The 14,750-nt window shown below is 37.7% G+C and overlaps 1 protein-coding gene across 2 annotated transcripts in view; it reads left to right on the top strand.

Annotated features, from left to right (window-relative positions):
* Positions 1-3,777: 3,777 nt before the first annotated feature.
* Positions 3,778-14,750, top strand: part of LOC121729484 — a 92,445-nt gene continuing 81,472 nt past the window's right edge. For both annotated transcript variants that reach the window (XM_042118016.1, XM_042118009.1), the window contains exon 1: positions 3,778-3,894. The gene's annotated coding sequence lies outside the window, so the exon portion shown is untranslated. The remainder of the gene's footprint in view (positions 3,895-14,750) is intronic.

The following is a 14,750-nucleotide window of genomic DNA, read 5'->3' as shown; positions in this document are numbered from 1 at the left end:
CGCCTCACCGTTCACTCTAATAGGAATATTATTAAAAGCACCGGTATAACTTTTGTTTGCGGCTGAATTTGCAAGTAATCATGTTATTTCCAAATTTATTTGTCTAGCGTCTTCATAATGGAAAGAACTTCCTCAGCAGATGATATTTTAAAAGCGATCTTGTTTTTGGACGTAAAAAACGTTTTTGTAGGTATCCAATCACAGCAAAAACCATAATGTCTACCTCTACAATCAAGATAAGTAATGTCGAGCGGAGGCACCGAATTATGTACGGCATTTTATATGAAATGTTGTGTCTCGATTCGCCATTATGTTTTTAGCGGGCGCCTAGACGATCAATTTTATTGTGCAACGTATTGTGCAATATTATTGATCGTCTAGGTTTAATATTGAACGTCCGCCTTTCAATCTTATTGTCAAATAACTTGTTCAATAAAATATTGTTCAATATTATTGTAGGTATTGTAGGGCCCGCGAAGTTTATGAATATTATTATTACTTTGATATGTACTCATCAGATATCAATAACATGAAAAAGGTATTTAATTTTTAACTCTCGTAATAAATTAAAAAACAAACATTTTATTCTAGTAATAAAGTGATTGTGTGCAATGAAATGCTGGGAAAATAATCAGTTGATTCATTATTCCTCTTCTAAGTACATTTTTACTTTTGGTTTGCAATAAAATGTTAATGTAAGTTTGCGAGCTAATTTGTATTCGTGTAATAAAATTATGTTTACAAAATCTAAAAATAAAATCGGCCAAGTGAGTCGGACTCGCGCACGACGGGTTCCGTACCATTATAGAGCGAAAGTAGGTAAAAATTGTGTTTTTTGTATGGGAGCCCCCTTAAATATTTATTTTATTTTAATATTATTGGTAATTATTAAAGTACAAATATAATTAAGGATGCTGTGAAAATTTCAAGTACCTAGCAGTTGCCATTATTGATTACGAGCAAAAAAGGCCAAATCATTACGTTTGGTGTATGGGAGCCCCCCTTAAATATAATTGATTTTATTTTTAGTATTTGTTGTTATAGCCGCAATAGAAATACGCAATATGTGAAAATTTTAGAAGTCTAGCTATAGCGGTTCCTGAGATACAGTCTGGAGACAGACAGACAGACAGACGGACAGACAGACAGACGGACAGACAGACGGACAGACATCGAAGTCTCAGTAATAGGGTCCTGTTTTTACCCTTTAGGTACGGAACCCTAATTATCATACACAAGAATTGGTCATGAAACAAATTACCTAATTACAGACTATATTCTGAAATGGTCCGGGAGCTGTCAATCTCAAAAGTGCTCACATAGCATGCATGGATTTTTTTGATGAAAATGGATAAGTAGTTTAGATTAGAACTATAGGTACTCGAAACGCTCGGTTTGCGTGGATTTGTTTTGTAAAGCTCCGGTACGTAAAAAAAAATAAGAAAAAAAAGTGAATAAATGTTTTGCCCTCACCATGTGCACTGGTTTGCCCAAAGTGTATTCAATAGAAAAATTCTTTCAGGAAAAAATATTCTACTTATACAGATAATATGTTACGTCCATACTATTTTCCGGCTTAAATCTCTTCCGAACAATTTTCAAATTCAAAATTGCAAACATTGACAAATTTGACAGATAAGTGAAACAAAAGATACGAAAACCATTTACATAAAAGAGACAGTTCTATTTTTAAACGTCGAATCGTATCGCTGTCTCTTTCTTCGCCTGAGCTATGACGAAAATTCGATTTTTTCCAGATTGTTCCAAAAAAATAATTGAAAATGTAAAAAATCGAGGTATTTATTGCAATCAAGACATGTGGTAAGAGATTCCATGTGTTTTGTTTACTTTCGAGTCATAATTGGTACATTTTCGAAACACGCACGACGTAATTTTCAATTTATTTAGGTAAGACAAGACGCAGCACGTTCGTGACTGTGCTCGATGCAGACTAAACAACAGACGGCCCAATTGGGCCGTATTTGAATCTTCACAACGCTCGCGGTATTAACATATCTGCTTTAAGTTTTTCATCATTGACGCAAGCCAATTTTTTTGGCCGGAAGAGAGTCAGGCAAGCCTTTTTTAGTGTGTGATGAGTGAGGTCATTTTGCCCTCATTACATAACATTTTTTTTTTTAATTTGTTCCTTGCAATGTCCAATTTAAGATTATCTTGGTTTGCGGGGTTAAAAACGGCTGGAAATGTTCCGCAAACCACCTCCTTCGATCGTGGATTCTTGGAAATCTTTTTTTTTTTTTTTTATGAAATAAGGGGGGCAAACGAGCAAACGGGTCACCTGATGGAAAGCGACTTCCGTCGCCCATGGACACTCGCAGCATCAGAAGAGCTGCAGGTGCGTTGCCGGCCTTTTAAGAGGGAATAAAATAGGGGAGGGTAGGGATGGGAAGGGAAGCGAATAGGGGAAGGTAGGGAAGGGAATAGGGTAGGGGATTGGGCCTCCGGTAAACTCACTCACTCGGCGAAACACAGCGCAAGCGCTGTTTCACGCCGGTTTTCTGTGAGAACGTGGTATTTCTCCGGTCGAGCCGGCCCATTCGTGCCGAAGCATGGCTCTCCCACGTATAAATCTATTGTTAATTCTATTGTTGTCGCGATCACCGGTGATCATATGGGGCTTGATAAATGATAGGTTAAGGTTTATTGACTCTGAACTCGTTTTCAATAAATAGTCAATATATAGTAATATTTCTTTGTAAAATTTCGATAGGGAGGGGAAGAGGGGATTTCAGGACTAGCTCGAGCGTGTCAGATTAAGCTTGTATAGGCTTCCGACATGTGTCTAGTCATCATGGTATAGAAATCAGATTTCTCACGTGGTGGGTTAAAAAATATTTTTTTTTGAATATTGAAATGTCATCGCATTTGTCAGATTAAGATAGAGGATGTTAAGTACACCCCGAAGAAGCTTCGGGGTATACTTAACATCATATTTATGAGTGATTTAAATATTCTCTTTGGTCGGAAAGCGGGATTTGAAGTCAGAGGAGACGCACGTTATTGTGTCAGATTATTATAGTCCGTTTAATCTTAATTTAGAAAAAAAGTGTTAAAAAACAATTATTTTTCCTTTTTTTAGGGTTCCGTATACAAAGGGTAAAAACGGGACCCTTTTACTAAGACTTCGATGTCTGTCTGGAAGTCCGTTAAAAGAACCGCTATAGCTAGACTTCTGTTTTCACAGATTGTGTATATCTGTCGCCGTTACAACAACAAATACTAAAAACAAAATAAATTAAATATTTAAGAGGGTTCCCATACAACAAATGTGATTTTTGCTTGATATCAATAACTGTTGTATATTTTACAATTAATAATAAAAAAATACCTAATTAAGGGGGGCAATTCCCATACAAAAAACACAATTTTTAGCCTATTTTTGCTCTGTAGTGGTGCGGAAGTTCGGAACCCTACGTGTGCGAGCCCAACTCGCACTTGGCCGATTTTATATTCTGGAAAATATTCTTTGAAGTTTTCTAAAATACTTGTCCTCGAGTACATTCCTGCAATTTAATCATACTTTCTATCGACATACGAAGATGTAAACCTAAATAAATATTATTATTAATATTTGTATTTCTCTCAAACCAAATAAAAATATTTAATTTGAGGAGCGCTCTCGGTATGCGATTCTGACTCCTATAACTATTCGCAGAGGCGTGGAATTTGAATTTTTGCAGCGAGTAGGCTGGAAAGGATTCTTGCCCCCACATCCCACGATATCCTCTGAAATTCAGTACAGTCGCGGCCCTCGGGTGGACTGCACGTCGCGCGATTCTCGCCCATATAAATATAAATAAAATAAGTATTAGTGCATAACTAATCGTCGAATGCAAGAGTAGTGTGGTATCGGAAGTGATATTTCCATTGAAGGTAAGTTTTGGATGTCAACACTCGATTTGTTTATACCTGTTGCACGTTTGACTACTTGGAGGCTGAAGTTCGGTCGGGTGCTTACAATATTAACTTCAGTGGACTGAATATTCTGTTATCAATTTTAAATTCATACTTCTAGGTACTAGTTGTATTAAAATTATAGTTGATTTTACGTAATTTTCCTTTCAGTTCCTACTCAAGTGGTAGTTGGGACTTACTCATTATATTGAATACAAGTTACCCTGAAACTTTATTATCTCAAATATTTTGGTAAATTCTATTGATCCGGTTGTAGTAGGCAATTAATTATTTAGTACTAGATGACGCCCGCAACTCCGTTGCGTCAAAATTCGTTTCTTTCGCGAGAACCTTCAATTTTCCGGGATAAGAAATATCCCATGTCCTTCCCTGGGACTCTAATGTATCTGGATGCCTCAGCGAAATGAGTTCAGCGGTTTTAGCGTCATGTGTAACAGACAGACAAACACATCTTTCGCATGTATAATAATATTATGAGTATGGAAGTATGGATGGCAGGAATTGTTTATTAGAGCAAAGATGTCTCCACAAATATTATACATAATGTCTTATTTATACGGGGTTATTTATTTATTTATTTATTGTACTAGGTACCACCTAGGTATCTTACTGACAGTATTAATTCTTTCCTTTTACCACGCTAAGGCATGACTGTAAATCTTTTAGTATTGTTTTATTGCTGTTTTTATATGTTTACTAATTTAATTTAGATTCATCCGCAATATTAGGGTATACAGTAACTCATAATACAATAGGTACAACTGCAGCTGCTGTTCAGTTGTATTAATATATTAATACTCAATAATATTATAGGTATGTTCAATAAAATTCATTATCATGAATCATTAAGCATCACGTATATTATCTTAGGTAAGAGCTCAGACTATAGTTGCAAAACTTCTGAAAAATTCCGAATAATTCCGGAATACTTCTGGGAAAGTTTCTTTAAATTTGAATTATTCAAAATGAATTTAATAAAAAAAAATACATAAATTTTTATTTATGCTGAAAAATCGTATTTTGCATCAATCATCGATCGCCGCCGCGCATAGAGCGTCGCCCGCCGGCCGCTATCACCGCTTCGCACGCGCCGACTGCCACGGCGAAATATTTGACAGAAACATTCGATTGCGGGGTACGAATCTTTCCGCGGGGTGAGGGAAATCTTCTCCGGGGAGCATCTCCCTTCCGCGCCGCCGTCGCCCGCTCGTACGGGCGAGCGAGTCGTGCGAGCAGGCGACGGCGGCGCGGAAGGGAGATGCTCCCCGGAGAAGTTTTCCCTCACCCCGCGGAAAGATTCGTACCCCGCATTCGAATGTTTCCGTCGAATATTTCGCCGGAATAATTCAATGGAAATATACGTGTTTGTTTGTGGTTTGTGGTGGTTGAGTGAATTATTTGTTCAGTGGCACATTACGTACTTAAGTAAAATATAAATTGTTTATCTATACCTACTTCTAGGTTTAATATTATAAATGCGAAAGTACGTCTGTTTGCCTGTCTGTCTGTTACCTCTTCACGCTCGAACCGTTGAACTGATTTGGCTGAACATTGACATGGAAATACTTTGAGTTCCAAGAAAGAACATAGGATAGTTTTTATCCCGGAAAAATGTACGGTTCCGGCGCGATGAACGAATTTTGGCGCAATGGAGTTACGGGCGTCATCTAGTTTTATCATAAATTAGTAATGGCCAATGGGATTGATTAATCTATACTTACCTACTTATTACTTACTTATATCCATACTATCCATACTAATATCCTATTGTAAGTAAATCAGAATAAAAACCATAAAAAATAAACGAACTTATATGATTAGGTATTATCAAAGAAAAGTAACAAGCCGTTATCAGCCGCTATTTATCGCTAGTAATGATAATAAACCAAAAAAGCCGTTTCTCGCCGCTTGGCTAATAATGTTAGTAACCGGCATCACATATTCTTAGATACACAACTAAAGATAAATAGTTTACAACTTCCAAGCGCAATTTTCCTCGTTATTTTTGACAGTTGAAATATTCCCAAAGTTTCGGAATATTTCGGAATACTTCCGAAGTATTCGACGGGAATAATTCGGAATCTTTCCCGCCAGCATCTATAGCTCAGACTAAATAAAACGTTTATTTGGTCTGAGGGTAAGAACAGAAATAAGTTTTGAATACCTATACAAATCGTAAATTGTTTCAAAATAAAACAAACTCAGGGAAAGTTAAGTTACATTAACACAATAAATTAATTATGGGGTCTACTGGGAATTCACATGGACCCGATTCCGAGAAACCTTCCAGATCTCAAGGAGGCTTCGGCATTTAATGACCAAAATCGCACGAGGGATCTAGTACTATAATAATAAGTAATCCATACTAACATTAAAAATGCAAAAATGTGTCTGTCTGTGTGTTACCTCTTCACGCCAAAACCACAGAACCGATTTTGGTGAAATTTAGTATGGAAATACTTAGGGTCCCGGGAGAGCATATATTATAATACTTTTTATCCCGGAAAAATGTACGGTGCCTGCGCGATAAACGAATTTTGGCGCAACGGAGTTGCGAGGTCAGCTAATTTACTATAAAGATTATAATGAAAGTTTATTTTACGAAATATAATAGATAATTACTAATTATTATTTAAAAACCCCTCACAATTCGTCGACGTTGACGCGAAAAATTTTGGAGGGACCGAAATGTTATTAATTAAATATCTAATAACGGCCTTACAAGAACAATAACATTTCAAGTTAAGTGAGCCGTTAATTTTCTTTACTAATTATTTTTTTGAGAATGTAATTAACGAAATTAATCACAATCTAAGATATTAATATAATTCTAATTAAACCTCTTTGTCTAGACTCTCGAATATAAATTAGAAAGTTATATGCACATAGGCTCAATTTTAATCACATTAAAACTGTATTTTAAAACTATAAGTACACTAGTAAAAGTGTAGACTTACCTACCTAAAAATAAACAAAGTTTAATTTTTTTATGATTTTTACATTCATTTAATTAAAAAAAATGTGTATGTGTAAATGTTACGCTCAAAGATCGAAAAAGCTCAGTGAGCGGAACAATAGCTCACAAAGCGTTGTGGTCACGGTGAAACACCCACGACCACTGACCTCTATAATACACTGGACAGGCTATGCCGTACAAAATGACAGCTATTTTTTGTGTTTAAGAGGGGGGGGGGGGGGGCAAATTACCCATGTTCTGGGCCAGGGGGGGGGGGGGGGGGGCAAATCAGATTTTTCATAAGCTAGGTGTTTATCTATACTAATATTATAATTCTGCAGAGTTTGTTAGTTTGTTTGTTTGTTTGAACGCGCTAATCTCAGAAACTACTAGTCCGATTTGAAAAATTATTTCAGTGTTAGATAGCCCATTGATTGAGGAAGGCTATAAGCTATATTTTATCCCGCTAAGACTAATAAAAGCGAAGAAATAGTGGAAAATGTGGAAAAAACTGGGGAAATTATATGAAAGGGCTTATTTGAACGCGCTAATCTCAGGAACTACTGATTCGATTTAAAAAAAAATGTCAGTGTTAGATAGCCCATTGATCGAGGAAGGTTATAAGCTATATTTTATCACGCTAAGACTAATAAAAGCGAAGAAATAGAGGAAAGTGTGGGAAAAACGGGGGAAATTATTTGAAAGGGCTTATTTGAACGCGCTAATCTCAGGAACTGCTGGTCTGATTTGAAAAATTCTTTCAGTGTTAGATAGCTTATTTATCGGGAAAGGCCATAAGTTATATTTTATTATTCTACAACTAATAGGAGCGAAGAAATAGAGGAAAATGTGGAAAAAACCGGGGGAAATTATTTGAAAGGGCTTATTTGAACGCGCTAATTTTGAACGCGCGAATTTTTCAAATCAGACCAGCAGTTCCTGAGGAACTGCTGGTCTGATTTGAAAAATTCTTTCAGTGTTAGATAGCCTATTTATCGAGAAAGGCTATAGGCTATATTTTATTACTCTACGACTAATAGGAGCGAAGAAATAGAGGAAAATGTGGAAAAAACGGGGGAAATTATATGAAATTGCTTATTATCTTAAGATTCTTAAGAACTACTGGAGCAATTTTATGTTATTTGGCAAACATGAAGAATATACAACGTTAAGGGACATAGGCTATTTTTTTGCGGAATAATGTACGGTCGCGTGAAATTCCTAAATTACGCAAGCGAAGCTTTATATGTAATAAAATCGTAGGAAAGTCAATGGTGTACATTGAATATTTTTGTACAATAAATAATACTTGGGACGTGATCTACTATACTAACGCGGACGAAGTCGCGGGCAACAGCTAGTAAAGAATAAAAAGTTAATAATTTGTAGTTGTAAATAATATATTGTATTGCAAACAAATGGCAATAATTCGTTTTCTTAAATTTTTATAGATAAAAGTACGAGATAACATACTTATTAAGGACGTCAACATGATCTAGGTGGGGGCAACTACTGCTTGTTTGTGTATACGCCAATAATTTGGCCAAATGCAACAAACAGCAAATACAAGGCCATGTGAAGTGCCTCCATAACGGATAAAATTGTCAACATGCCGATAAGTGCCGACTGAACGTCAAACATATTAAAAAAATTGGTTCTGTTGTCATGTATCACACGTCTTTTTTTACGACGCAGCTCGGTATATTAACTTTATGGCTACAATACGGACAGAGTCTGACAGACACGTCTACAGATAGACAGACAGACTAAGTGCTCTCGATGGGTTAAAAGAACCAGATTATAACATAGACGTAAAGGGCAAAGTTGTGTGACCGAGGCAAATTGACAGGGCGAACCGTTGCGTAATCATTTTAATGATGAAAAATAAAACGTTTACTTACTTCTGATTCAGTCCTCTGTAATTGGATTTGAACAGTTGAACAAGAATATCATTTTACTGAAATCCGTGAAGGATTTTTAGACTAGGTATTATTTAGTATTAAATCATCAAAATATTAAATGCGCTGACTATTTGCCGACTAGCCGCCGACTACAAAAGTGGCCGGATAGTCGGCTTCACCGGCTACATTAGTCGACACATCTCTATATATCACTTAAACCTTTTGAATAGTTGGAGATTATTATACGAAGTGGTAACCTAGACGTTTTCCGATGAAAACATAATTTAGTCTGTTTTTTTACAAGAAACAGACTATTATGTTTTCATCGGAAAATTACTATTATGTTGCAAATGCAGTGCGAGTATTTTTCACACAGTTCCTAGACTAGAAAGGTCAATGACCGCTGGTGCCACCTTTAATTGTCCTGATTATAGTAATAATAATAATCTCACTTAGGAGATAGGACTCTTTTTCAAGTGAGCGCTGCCCGTTAATAATTCTTACGCTGGACACAACATTACTCCTACAGAACGTAATCTGTTAGTTTTATTATGTAGGTCGTAGGATTATGGATGTCTTGTGGTAGCTTTTGTCAGATAAGACCTTTGTTACAAGACCTATCTACGAATAATATAAATAACACTGAGTCATACATATTATTTGTATTCTAACTTAAAATTGCCACGAAGCTGATTACACGTACATTTTCCATGGTAAACTCAAAGTATCTCCATAGCAAATTTCAAAAAATCATTTGAGTGGCTTAAGTTAGAACCTGAATGGCTACTCGACGATGATTAGCTATGCAAAAATTAGCCTGGTTGAATTGTTTTATTTAAATTAATGTATTTGCGTCGGTATGGCGGGCTGTAAGTCACACCCGAGAAGTATGGCATTACGCTACCGCCTACTTCTTTTTTTTGACTATCTGAAAATACAAGCATTTTTGTAGAACAAATCGTTCGACACTCGTTATTTAGCCAACGCGTTCGCTTAACGCCCACGCGATTGGGCAGCCGATGCGAGCGCTATGACCATCATTTTCCTTTTTGCCTTTACGTAATTAGACCCCTGGTACAATTAATGACCTAGTATTTTGTGTCACCATCTCCCGGTCTTGTGCCTATGTACCTAGTATAGTAATATAATGTAGTTCAACCGCGTCTGTAGAAAATGAGATAATTTAGTGTTATAATTTTGAGGCGTCCCAGTTTCAAAACTGGTCGAGCAGAGATTTCGTCGATGTACAACATAAATTACAATTTAGGGATTCTTGCTATATCAGTAGTCCTAGGGGAGAGCGGTGTTAAACAGTGCCTGCATTTATTTAATAACTTGGTTGTATTATAACTTTAACAACTCTATTACCGACCCGAGATCCCCGGTGATGTACTAAAAAGGGTCATTATTAGCCGAACGAATAAAGGGATTCAACTTTTTCGGATTAAGGTTTAAAGGAAAATTATTCAAATTTACTTGAAAAGGATAAACGAGTTTTTAACGCAGATTTTTTGTCAAATGAATAACTTATTTAAAATATATTTTATTTGAATTACTTATTAGGTTTCGAAAATAAAATACTTCACTATACTATTGGAAATTAAAGCAAGGAAAACTAATACGCCATTACTACATACAAATATTAACATACTACCTACTTTCTTTCTTAAAATATAACAACAATATAAAAAAAAAAAAAAAATATCCACAGCCGAACATATAATCTCCTCGTTTTTTGGAAGTCGGTTAAAAATCATGGAGTAATATCTACTGTACCTTGACAGGAAGTACAATTCAACGTGACATTTTCGTGGTTGTTTTCCCGCAGCAGAACTATTTACCTACTTATAGTAGTACTATCGAATCATGCAAGTTATTTTTTTAAATAAAAAATATTTTGCATGATGTACTATGGCAACTTCATGCCGATAGGCGCGAGTGGCTATGACCGGGCCGAATCTATTGTACTACTGAGATAGAACCATTTTACTGCTGGAAAACAACCATTAAAATTTCACTCAGTATACAATTAGATGGCCACATACAAAGAAGAAGTCACTCTGCGATTTGATAACAAATCTTTCTCAATCTCAAAAATCTCAAAACGGTTTCGTGGTACGGGTCCTGGATTTATACGCGTCCGCGCGAAAGAGTGGTCTGGCCGCTAAATCACGAGATCACAAGCAATTGTATTGTATTGTTAATTGCGCCGCTATCTATATATTAATACGTGAGCCAAAAACTTTGTATCCCTTTTGACGAAAAATGGGGAAACGTAGGTGAATGAAATTTTCCACTGTTATAGTTTATATGGTGAAGGAGTGCATCGAGCTAATATTATTTTGAAATTATGCTTTTATCATACATTTTTTCAACAAATAAAATATTACACACACTACAACACACACACTAAGAAAAATGACAGATTTTTGAGTGACAAGCCTATACATACGAATTATAGTCTTTTATTTATGGTTGAAGTCAAGGTGACAAATTGAACATGGATTATAGTTTTTTTTATTGAATCTTAGATAGGTACTATTAGACAATGCTTACACGGCCAGTCTGAGATCAGCTGAGTCCCAGAGACAAGAGTTTAAAAAAATATGATAAAGTCAATATTCAAAGGTCAAATTTCGACCATTGGGCGATCTCTAGTATAAATAAATCGTTGTAACTCTTTCGCGCGGACGCGTATAAATCCAGGGCCCGTACCACAAAACCGTTTTGAGACTCAAACAATCGAACGAGAACGCCGCGTCCTACTGTAACAAACCTGAAACGACGTTGTAAGAGCAGCCCCCTTAGACAAAGTGTCTTTCGTTAAAAACGATGACGAAATTCAACACTAAATGACATAAGTCATCGCTAAATGACATTTCGCTTTCGAAGACTATTGTCAAATCCCATACATTTTGATAACGAATTTCGTCATCGATCGTTTTTAACGAAAGGGACTTTGGCTACAACCCCAGGGCGCGGAAATCTCGTTCAATTGTTTGAGTCTCAAAAAAGAGTTTCGTGGTATCCTCTGCCTATGATATCGGATTTTGGCTGTTTACGGTGTCACGTTCCCTCAGCTTTCTAATGTGCTTCGGGGACCACCAGTCCTCTATGGGGCGATAAACTTTTCCAGGGACTACAATCGACAAATAATAAAAACTAACATGTAGGTACCTTGATTAAATAAATTTCGGTCAAAAAAACCTCGGGAATAATACTCAACATACTGATTACCTCCTTGAGCGACGCCCATTTAATAGTGCCAACTGCCAGTAATTATCATTGCTATGCTATTTTACTGTTTGCGACAAGTCCAGAATTGCATTGTCACTTGTCAGACCTATTCCATGTGTTCGCTATGCTACAACAGTTGGGAGTTATTTCAAACTCTCCACTGTTTTGATAGAAGGGCTCGTATAGGACGCAAATAGTCCAGACGTAAGCCAGAACGTTACTGCTGAGTAAATTTAGCAGCGGTGGTTTTATGAGCTCTATGCGATATTAACTGTATACCTAATTAATTTTGACATAATACGGGCTTCTGTTTATGTTGCGGAGAGGATGATCTTGTGAATGAAAGAAACTTCGTAGGATGTACGATATGAAATAAGGTAATTAAGAAGTTAAAAAAGCTCCCCGCCAAACTACTTTAAAAAGTATTGAAATAATATTTACTGCCTTTAAATTTTAATAATTCCTTAGTATATAAAGTAATATTTTAGTCCATAATTATAATAATAATAATAGCTCCCACACCGGTTTCGGTGACGGTGGCCGGTTTCATTGAAACCAGGCCAGCTACGCAGGAGTAATTTTATAGTGCCCAAGTTTGTGCGCAGTACACAAGAGCACTCTCTATTCCTTTACTCTCATAACCCAGTGGGACGGAAGACCGACACGACTGGCGAGAGATCAGGCGCAGGACCTACTTTTTACATGCCCATCCGACGCATGGATCATCTTACTTGTTAGATAATCAGGTGATCAGCCTGCATTGTCCTAACCAAACTTGGAAATAACATGTTTCCAACGCGGGAATCGAACCCACGACCTCCGAGTCAAGAGCCGCACTCTATACCACTAGACCACGGAGGCGTTAGTCCATAATTATTGTACCTACGACAAAAGCTAATAGTCGTTGATTGTCTCGATTAGGTTCGCTGTGAACTCACCCTTAAACTATAATATTATGTGAACCTGGACACACCTTGACAACAAAAATTATGGACTAAAATATTACTGTTGTGGGAATAATGTGTGTGGTGGCCACAAAGGAAGATCTTCCGACCGAACGAGGTGTTATGCTCGGTCAGGCCGGAGCCCACGTGTTACATTTCAGCTGTCGTATTATATACCGACGCGCTCAGAAAACTTCGATAGCGCGATGCAGGAATGTTAGGCGAATAGTGGGTACCGCCACATCACTCCCCCCCGAAGACCGGAAGTCGAATCTTGAAGTCTTGTTGTCGCTTGAGTCGCCAGTGCCAGTGAGTTCCAGTGAGTCGGAACTGTTGCAGTGAGTCCCAGTGAGACGGAATTGTAAGCTGCTGCACGGGATCCAGTGAGTCGGATAGCTGCCGTGCGGGGCCGATGCTACGTGCTGACCCGGAGAGATGTGCTCTGCTTGCTGACCGGACGGTGTAGTGAGAAAGCCTGATGATGTCGATGCGGAGTCGCCCAGGCCGCGGTACATTGCGGCTAGTGGACGAGGCACCCGATGAGGCGATGCTGGCTGGCGCGGTGCGGAGGGGCGGGGAGTGATGATGGTGAAGGAGGCGTGTTCTGTCGAGGGTCACCAATGTGGAAATAAGCGTGGCCGCCACACTTTATACTTAGGAATTATTTAAATTTAAAGTCAGTAAATATTATTTCATTAAGTACTTTTTAAAGTTGTTTAGGTTTAAAGTTTTTTTAAATTTCTGAATTTAATTTTATTTCATGCTTTTTAAACTTGTGTTGGTTATAACGCCGAATAATTCCTATGAACAGGATCATCCCCATGAAATACATGTATGTGTGTCCTTTTCAATGAGGCAGTTAATATGAGCCCAAACATGAAACCTCCACTTTGGGTTCAGGTGATACTGCAGCAGCAGCATATAAATATTTACTGTTTATCTACATCTTGCAGGTTGTCGCAAATAAATTGAGCCCAAACACGAAACGTCTGTTCTAAGTTGGTTAGGAGATGGGTATCCTATTGATTACGGTGATGTAGCAGCACCAGGTCAACTTTCCGTCAATGTGTAATATTCATAAATGCCATAAACTAGAATGCATCAAACTTAAAATATAAAACCCATCAAACGACTGCAAGTTGCTAACGGCCTTTCACGAACCAGATTAACCGCGATTTTTCAGCATTGAGCAGGCTGATGATGATGAACTATAGCTTTTTTTTTATGAAATAAGGGGGTAAACGAGCAAACGGGTCACCTGATGGAAAGCAACTTCCGTCGCCCATGGATCGCCCATTCCGTCGCGCTGTGTTTCGCCGAGTGAGTGAGTTTACCGGAGGCCCAATCCTCTACCCTATTCCCTTCCCTTCCCTCCCCTATTCCCTTCCCATCCCTTCCCTACCCTCCCCTATTACCCTATTCCCTCTTAAAAGGCCGGCAACGCACCTGCAGCTCTTCTGTGCTGCGAGTGTCCATGGGCGACGGAAGTTGCTTTCCATCAGGTAACCCGTTTGCTCGTTTGCCCCCTTATTTCATAAAAAAAACTTACGGCACGGTATTATACCGTGCAATAGCTAACAATAATGTATGATCTGTCAACCTCTATATTTATGTATACTACCAGCTACGAGTAATAAAAACTAAGGAAACGTAACTCCCATACTTCAACCGTTTTAAATTTGGCTCCTTTTCGAACAATAAAATATGACAATTCAGATTTTCGCCAAGGTCGTTTCCCAGGTAACGTATCATAATATTGCGCGCCGGACGACAGCC

The sequence above is a fragment of the Aricia agestis genome, chromosome 1 (assembly GCF_905147365.1).
Source record: "Aricia agestis chromosome 1, ilAriAges1.1, whole genome shotgun sequence".
Taxonomy (NCBI): domain Eukaryota; kingdom Metazoa; phylum Arthropoda; class Insecta; order Lepidoptera; family Lycaenidae; genus Aricia; species Aricia agestis.
The sequence above is the reverse complement of the archived record's forward strand: the minus strand, read 5'-3'. Positions and strand labels throughout refer to the sequence as shown.